We start from the raw sequence: 8,530 nt of genomic DNA, 5'->3' as shown, positions 1-8,530 counted from the left end.
ATTGTCACACAAATATGCATTTGTTTGAATATATTTTGTTCTACAGGAAACATTGTTTGCCTATATTCTTTTCTTATAACCAATAAAATACTTTTTTCTGAATATTTAATAAGTTATACTTCATCAATACTCTGCTATTCATTCACTTTAAATCAATTAACTATAGCTATACAAATAACAACCCTTTCATCTAGCTTAGTAACTGTTAAGGCTTAAGCATCTGTTTTCAATAATTCATATCATTGGTCATCCATAAAATTTAAAACCAACAAAATATTTTAGATGCTCTGGCTTGACTAACTGACCTAGAGTCATCTCAGAGGACAACAATTGCAAGTTTAATAATGCCAAAACATGTGCTTGAGTGAAATTATTCTTTAATTCCTTAAAGACCCTCTACCGGCCCTTTCCCTACTGGAAAATCTTTCCACTTCATATTATTTCATGGAGTGGTGTTGCTACTACTGAAAATGAGTTTATGACTTTCCTAAGGTGATATGTTGCCCCAACAAAACTCTTGACCTCAGAATAATTGGTACATGTTGAACACTTCATGATGGAATCCATATTTATAGGATCTATATTCATCTCTCCCCCACTTGTCACATACCCCAAATACACCAAATATTTTTGTGCAAACTCACTTCTTTTAGATTTTCCAGCATTTGGTGCTTCTTTAATGTCTCTAGCACCTCCATCAAATGCGATATTTACTCCTCGTAGGTAGTGATGTATACTTGTATATAATCCGAAAATACAATAACAAATGAATCTATAAAAGAGTTCAATATATCATTCACTAACCTCATAAATGTATATGGTGCATTTCCTAGGACAAATAACATGACTAATTAATCATACAAACCTTGCCTAGTTTTGAAGGCAATATTATAGGTATATTATTCTTTAACTTGAACTTGGTGATATATAGACTTTGAGTCCCACTTGGTGAAGTATTTGGATTGATGCAATTGATATAGTATATAATATATCCTGGGCATGGGGTACATGTTCTTAAGCATAATTTTGTTTAATTCCTTGTAATTAATACACATCTTCCAAGTCCCATCATTATTTGACACAATGATGATGGGCGACCCACATGGTGAGGTAATTGGTTGAATGACACCTTGTTCTAGTAGCTATTGTAACTTCTTCACCTGGCTTTCTTCTATAAAAAGCTACCTATACAACCCAAAGTTTGGAAACCGAGAGCCAAACAATGGATGGATCTCATGCTCCACTTCCCTTTGGGTGACATCCCTTTAGGCTCTTGGAACACATCCCTATATTCTTGTAGAGACTCTTCCAATTACTATTTATGTTCCTTAGTACATGCCTTTAGGGATGAATTTTCTCTCGTTGACTCTTCTACAAATTGATTTTCTCTTAAAAATAATAAAACATACTTCTTGCTAGAATTGATCAATTTCTTGGCTTGGGTGACACTTACCAACAAAATTTTTGAATTTCCCATGTGCACGTTGATAGTGAAGGACTTTCCATCGTTTATGAGGTGGTACTAGTTGTCCCTTTGAATGAATATTGCATCCCGAATATACATATTGGAACTTCTAAATACCACTACACATACATAATTGGAAACTACATCTATTTATACTTCATTAATAAAATCAACACTATGATAAAATATGCTTTTGCAATATTTAGTTACGTTCATTGATGCATCCTTATTTACCCATCCTAATGGATATGGAATTGCATAATAAAAAACTTCCAATCCCAATTTATTGACCATTTCAACTGCAATGTAGTTTTCCTAAGATCTCGAGTCAAACAAAGCATTAATATTTATCTTCTTGACCTATATCTTTGTATGGAAGAGTGGAATTTTCATTCTCTTCCTATTGCTAAAGACTACTTAGAATCACCCCCTTTTGCATAATGTACAAACGATCTTCTCATACACATTCGAGCTACTTCCCACCTAATTACTCAAATTTGTGGCCATGAGAATTTTCTTCTTAGTATCTTTCTTCTTTTTTATTTGGCTTTACCTTTGGATGTAACTTACAACACTTTTCCTATGTATGAGTGTCAAGGTTACAATGGTTATGCATTGATTGTTTGGATCTTTGCACTGGTGTGATATTGTTACTATCTTTTTATCCTTTCCCACTTTCCACTTCTTCTTCCTATCCTTGGAAGTTTCTTAGTGTTCTTTCCACTTTGACCCATTTGATTTCCCTTTCATTACATTATGTTATTGAGGTATTGTGCTTGTACACAATACTCATCCATCATTCCAGGCTTGAACAAAATACTTTCTTTTGTAGATGACTGGGAAAACCCCACAAAAACTTGAGGAGTACATTTGGGTTCTTTGGGGTGATAACCATCATTATGACCATTTCTCTAAATTATGTGGCATAACCTTATACATTCTTCCCCTATCTATTGAAGTAATGCCATTGGATCCAGTGTTTCACTTCATACCTGATAGGGTAAAATTGTGACTTTATGAGGACTTTAAAATCCCCCCGCTTAGTATCTAGAGGACCTCCATCCACCCTCAAGGTCTCCTTATCGATTTACCAGTAGGTCAGGGCATGGCCCTATAATTTCGGTCAAGCAAACAAAATATTCTATCCTTCCTTTGTATGATGAACACAAAAATAAACTTCTAATTACTACAACCATCGACTTGGATTCAAATCATCAATATCACTTTGTTACTGGTTGATGTCGAACTTCACTTCTATTTTGAATAGGGATTGTGACTGGTTCACAACACTTGAACTGGGTTGCTGCTTTCATGTTCTTTCTTAGACTCCCTCTCTAGTTCTTCTTGAATTTCCAATTTTCTCTCTGACCCGACCTTTGCATTAAAACCTCCATCTTCTCTAAAAATCCAAATATTACTGGTTAGGTCCACCATGAGGAGGCTCTCATTATGATTTATATCTGCAACTTGTGCTTCTAGCTGCAAAAACCTCTCCTTTGCAATAACTTGAAGGTTAATGATAGTGTTGTGCCACAACTACCACCCTATCAAAACCTGCCTTGGTGGCAATTTTGAATGGGTCCCCTAAAGTTGATCTTCCACCTCTCCGAATGATCTGTTTTATTCCAGAGACCTTAACTCGTTGTTGAGCCAAATCTCCAATTCCTAATGGTTAAGCCCCCCTCTTTAAACATCTGCCACATGATCTATTCATAATCCTTTCTATTCCTTCATCCATATCCTCCATCGACACCTTTCAACCCTAAAAAACCTTCCATCGCACCTTCATCTCCATTATAACCCTTTATAATAGAAATACTAAAAAATATGCATAAATCACCCCTTTTTGGCCTATCGCAATTAACATTGCGCATTTCTCTCTTCTGGACCCGACGACATTATCAACCAAAATTAATATATATCGGGTCTGGAGCCATATCACATATCGCTATTAGCCAGGTCCAAAGCTTATATATATAGCGCGCCACTCTTCCGGATTCGATGGCTTTATTAACCGCAATATATACATTATTGGGTTCGGAAGCTCCATTGCATATCGCAATTGGTGGGCTCTGGGGCCTATATATAAGGCACATAGTTATACCCCAGACCTGCTGATGATTATAGATCTGGGCATATAATATTTCAAGTCCAACTATACGTCTAGACGAGGGTTTTCCCGTATATTCTTGTGTTTTTCGGAAAAACATTGGAGTCGAGTTTTTTCAAAGGGAAGGCTTACACTACAGATGCGCCAGGATTATTAAAGGTAGTATATATATATATTATCAAGTCTAGAGCCCCAATCACATATCACAATTGGTGGAACCCAAGAGCTTTATATAAGGTGCACTGCGATATTCTGGAGCCACTGATAATTATCAATTCAGATGCATAAATTTTGAAGTCCGACTATACGTCCCAGCCACAAGTTTTCCCATGTATTCCTTTGTATTTTCGTTAAAATGCTCCGGACCTGATTTTCAGAGGATAGTGTTATACCACGGACCCGTCGATGATTATAAGCTCTGATATATAAATTTTGAAGTCTGGCTGTATGGCCCGGCTACGAGTTTTCACGTTTATTCCTGTGTATTCGATAAAACGCTTTGGTCACGATTTTTAATGGAAAAACTCATATGGTGGACCCGATAGGGTATAGGTTCCCTTCTATGATATTTCAAGCCCGGCTATGGGGCCTGGCCATCGGGTTTTCAGTGTTTTCCTATGTTAAGTCCCTCCACTGTTGATCTACCCTTTGTGGATCCAATGGTCCACGCAGATTTCGGGTGAACGAGTTGCTCGAGGAATACCCATCCCAAAAGTGGTATCCTCTTTCCTCATAGCTACCACGTGTCGCTTGAAGAGTGGAATCGAGGGTCGTCCTTGCAATACTAGTTACCACTTAGACCCCTTCTAAAATACCATCCGGTTATGTGTTATGCCATGATTTTTAATATAAATCAAATTCGCACTTGCGGGACTTAATCAATGCATAAATTTAAAATCAGGGGGCGATTCTTTCACATTTGATGTAATAAACATTCAATGAAGGCAAGAATTATGTGTTTAAAACATTTTCTGTCATATCTTGATAAGCATGGCTAGTGTCTATTGTCTTTGTAGGCAAGGAGTAAAGGATGTATATGTGGATCCAGAGAACTCATATATGCGGATGTGTTCTATTGAAAGAACCGGCCTTTGGCATTCTTAGTTGGTTTCCAGGTGTTGCCTGTGTATTCTGAAAGTGAAACTGCCCCAGATCTAATCATGAAGAGATGACACATAGTCATCTTCTTCTAGTAAACATATACTCATTTCCCCAGGAAACGAAGCGTTCCAGTGACAGAAAATGCCCTCTACGTGTCAACAGTGACACCAATTGTTCTACATCTATGTATTCTGATCTATATATCGAACAAAATAGGGGGAAGGCGAAAGGGTTAATGGAAGACCGAAAGTCATCTCCAGCTACATAAATGTTCCCTCCAGATAGGAGAGGAGGGCTTTTTTGTTTGGAGAAAATAAACTTTGATTTATTTTGAATAAAGAGCACTGTTTGGTTCAAGAAGGAGCCTGTTGTTTCAAATTTGTTTCCCTTTTCTCTCATATGTTTAGGATTAGTGTGTTGTTGTTGGCACGAAGATAAATGTGATTTGCTTTGTCCATATTATTAACCACCAGTTCATGGTTGTTCTTGGTTATTTGAATGTAATTCAATAGCGTTGATAATTCATGAAAGGTTGTTGATTCTAGACTTTGTTAAACATCAGTTGCAAGTGTTATTTGTATGGAAAGCAATGTATATTCCTGTATAAGTAATTGCATTGTGATTAAGATTTAATATAGCCTTGTTCTTATATGGACCAGTAATTGATTCATTTGGACTTGGGATTTATATATGATGTTTAACCTCCTTTTTTTTTCTCTTGCAAGATAGATTAGGATAATTAGGACTAGATTAGAGTAGTTAGAAGTAGTGTAGATAGGATTTAATACATAGAAGTTAGCTTCTTTGTTTTGTTGATTTAATTGAAGTCTTCTTTCCAGAAGAAATATTTCAACGCATTTAACAGTTTATGGGGTCCCTTAAAACCCGTTGGAACTAGCCATTCCAAACGAAAGTAGGCCTGACTGGGGTCTTTGATTGGGTTAGTTCCCCTTGTTGGTGTAGCGAAAATTTGCCATGTCAACAAATTGGTGCTAGAAGGAGGGCCTGAATCACCATCCATAGCTTTTTATGATTTCATTTATGAATTTATGCATGGACTTGAAAAGATTAATGCATGGATCGTGAAGGTTGAAGAGATCCTTCCTCTCATTCGGAAAAGCCTCATTTCGAAGAAGAGACACTGAGGGAGTATCCTGTCACTCAGGAACAACCAATCAGAATACTTACTCGGGCTTATGCTTGTTCCCTCTCTCAGCTCCCCATGTTTCACTCTTTACCTTTGACAACCAAAAGAAAGCCAAGGATCTGTTTCATAAACGAAGATACATGTGCAACCCCATCTCTTGAAGATATTGTGCTTGAATCCTTGCAAAGTATTGACACTCCTTGGGAAGAAATTCCTGAAGATCCACTCTCTGAAGGTAATCCTTGTCTCAATTTGGGAAGTCTTAATATAGGAAGCGTTAAAGAAACCTTCAACCAGAACATCCCTATCCTCAATATGGCTAATATTCCTCAACCGGGTGGAAACCAACTCCCACCTCCTCTGAGAGCACTTCCTCCTTGGTTCGCTCAGGACGTCATAGTGGTACATGGACAACAACATCCCTTACCCAAGAATGCAGAAAGAGTACTGCCTAAATTCGACCCTAGGAAGGGAGACACCACTGATAACCATATTCACTCTTTCTTCCTGGCCGTGTGCATGTTGGGGGTAGCCGATGAAGATATAGTATGTTGCCTATTCCCCTTTACCTTGATTGGTGCAGCTTCCACATGGTACTTTAGCTTGAGAACCGGATCAATCACCTTGTGGGCTGCCTTTCAATAGGCATTTTTAGACAAGTATGGTGATGACAAAACCCCTGCAACCTTAGTTTTAGAACTATCCCGTTTGAAAATGGAAACCAAAGGCAAGGTTAAGGATTTTAGCATCTTGTTCAACAGAATCTCAGCCACTGCTAGACCTACTAAGGAGGTGCTCATGGAATTCTACATCACTACTCTCCATGTCCCTACTACGATGTGGATCAAAAGGACAAACCTTACAGGGTGCTATCGATGAAGCAGTAAAAGTCGAGAATGAAATGCTCAGTCTCACAGCATGCCATCATACAACTGGAGAAAAGATAGCCTCTCAAGTAGCCAAGAAGAATAATGGTACTGATAACAAAGGGGCTGAAACCAAAGAAAAGGATACCGCAGATGTAGAAGGTTTGCATCAGATCATTAAGAAGTTCAAAAATACAGTAATCGATATGAAAAGGAATGCTAGAGAGAGTACAAGCGGGAGTGGAGGAGAGTATAACAATAGAAAACCTTTCAAACCTTTCTATTGTAAGAAGGCAGAAGGTGGTCATGGTCCACTTGCATTGCCTACTCCACCCAATGAAGGGAATTTAAATGCATAAGAGCTTGCTCTTATCATATTTCTCCTTAACCAAGAAGAACCTATAGTGGAGCTAGAGCCAGAACAAGAAGATGAGGAAGAATACAAAGTAGAAGAGCCCCTGGAAGAAGAATCTCAAATCAACGTACTATGGGATTTCTATAAAAATGAGAACGATGATGACCAAGGAGACAGTATGACAGAAATCCACACTAATGCAATCCACACATGAAGTAAGGGGCGACTTGTGGGTGTGATGAAGCCTGTAGATCATACCAAAAAAGATGTTTGCCTTGTGAAGGCACCTGCTCCTAAACTCCCTGTTGAGAAGAGTAGACCTAGTGGTCAGTCCAAGAATACCCCAGTTGCAAACCATCCAGAGAAAGAAAATGCATCTCCCACTACAACGAAGGCGACTCAAAATGGTAAACTCCCACCTAAGAATGGAAAAAATGGTATGTTTACTCTTCCCTATATTGTTAATAACATTGATTACAATATTGTGGATGATATTAAGAAATATAGGGCTAATATGACATACTTTTATTTGCTGAAATTAATGCAGCAAAGAGATTTGCTCTTGAAAGCTATGAATGAGTGGAACTACAAAACTCCCACCATTCCAAGTAGCCAAACCTAGAAGTCGGTCTCCAGACCTGTTAGCACTCCCAGTACAACCCAAAAGCCAATAGCCATGGAAGCCACCCTATCAAAATGAATCAAAACCCCCAAGATGTCAGTGTAGACATGATAGGAAGGAAATCAAAATCCATGACTCCCCCTTTGCTAAAAGACTTCATGCGATACCTGAGAAAACTAGAACTTGAATCATGCAATTAGACAGGACAAATGTGAAAGTAATTGGGGAATTAAAAGATGTATTTATCCGGATGACTACTACACCACAGTACACGCAAGTCATTGATATAGTGGTAGTCTATATACCCAAGGCTTATGAAATGCTGCTTAGTAGGGATTGGTCAACAAAACTGAATGGATATTTATCAACTGTTTGGTCCCATCTCTTGCTACCTTAGAAGGGGAAGGGTGATATGCTGAGAGTTTATCGTGAAAGATACATGAAGTATGTAGTAACGGAGCTAAACAATCCCAATGAACCTGTAATGTTTACCAACTCTATCCTTGGGAATTATAGTTTTAATGTTTGTGCTACAGAAAACTGTTTTGGATAACTGAAGAAAATGCAATAAACACACAGTTGGAAGCTCTCCCCTGTAATCCAACTGATGAACCATCGTGTAATATAGTAAATGATAGAACTAGTTTCGACGGAAGAAATTCAATTGATGTAACAGTAGACTCTATATTTTGGACCCTCTATTTTGATGGCTCTAACTGCCTTGAAGGTGCAAGTGCCGGGAGCATTCTCGTTGATCCACAAGGGAAGCAACATTTGATGGCCAACCAGATGGAATTCACGTGCACCAACAACACAACAGAGTATGAAGGCTTGTTGCAGGGCTTGAAGAAAACCATTGATATG

This window comes from Pinus tabuliformis, chromosome 5_1, assembly GCF_031772625.1.
Source record: "Pinus tabuliformis cultivar Carrire ecotype Pingquan chromosome 5_1, CPIR1, whole genome shotgun sequence".
In the NCBI taxonomy this organism is placed as follows: domain Eukaryota; kingdom Viridiplantae; phylum Streptophyta; class Pinopsida; order Pinales; family Pinaceae; genus Pinus; species Pinus tabuliformis.
The sequence above is the reverse complement of the archived record's forward strand: the minus strand, read 5'-3'. Positions refer to the sequence as shown.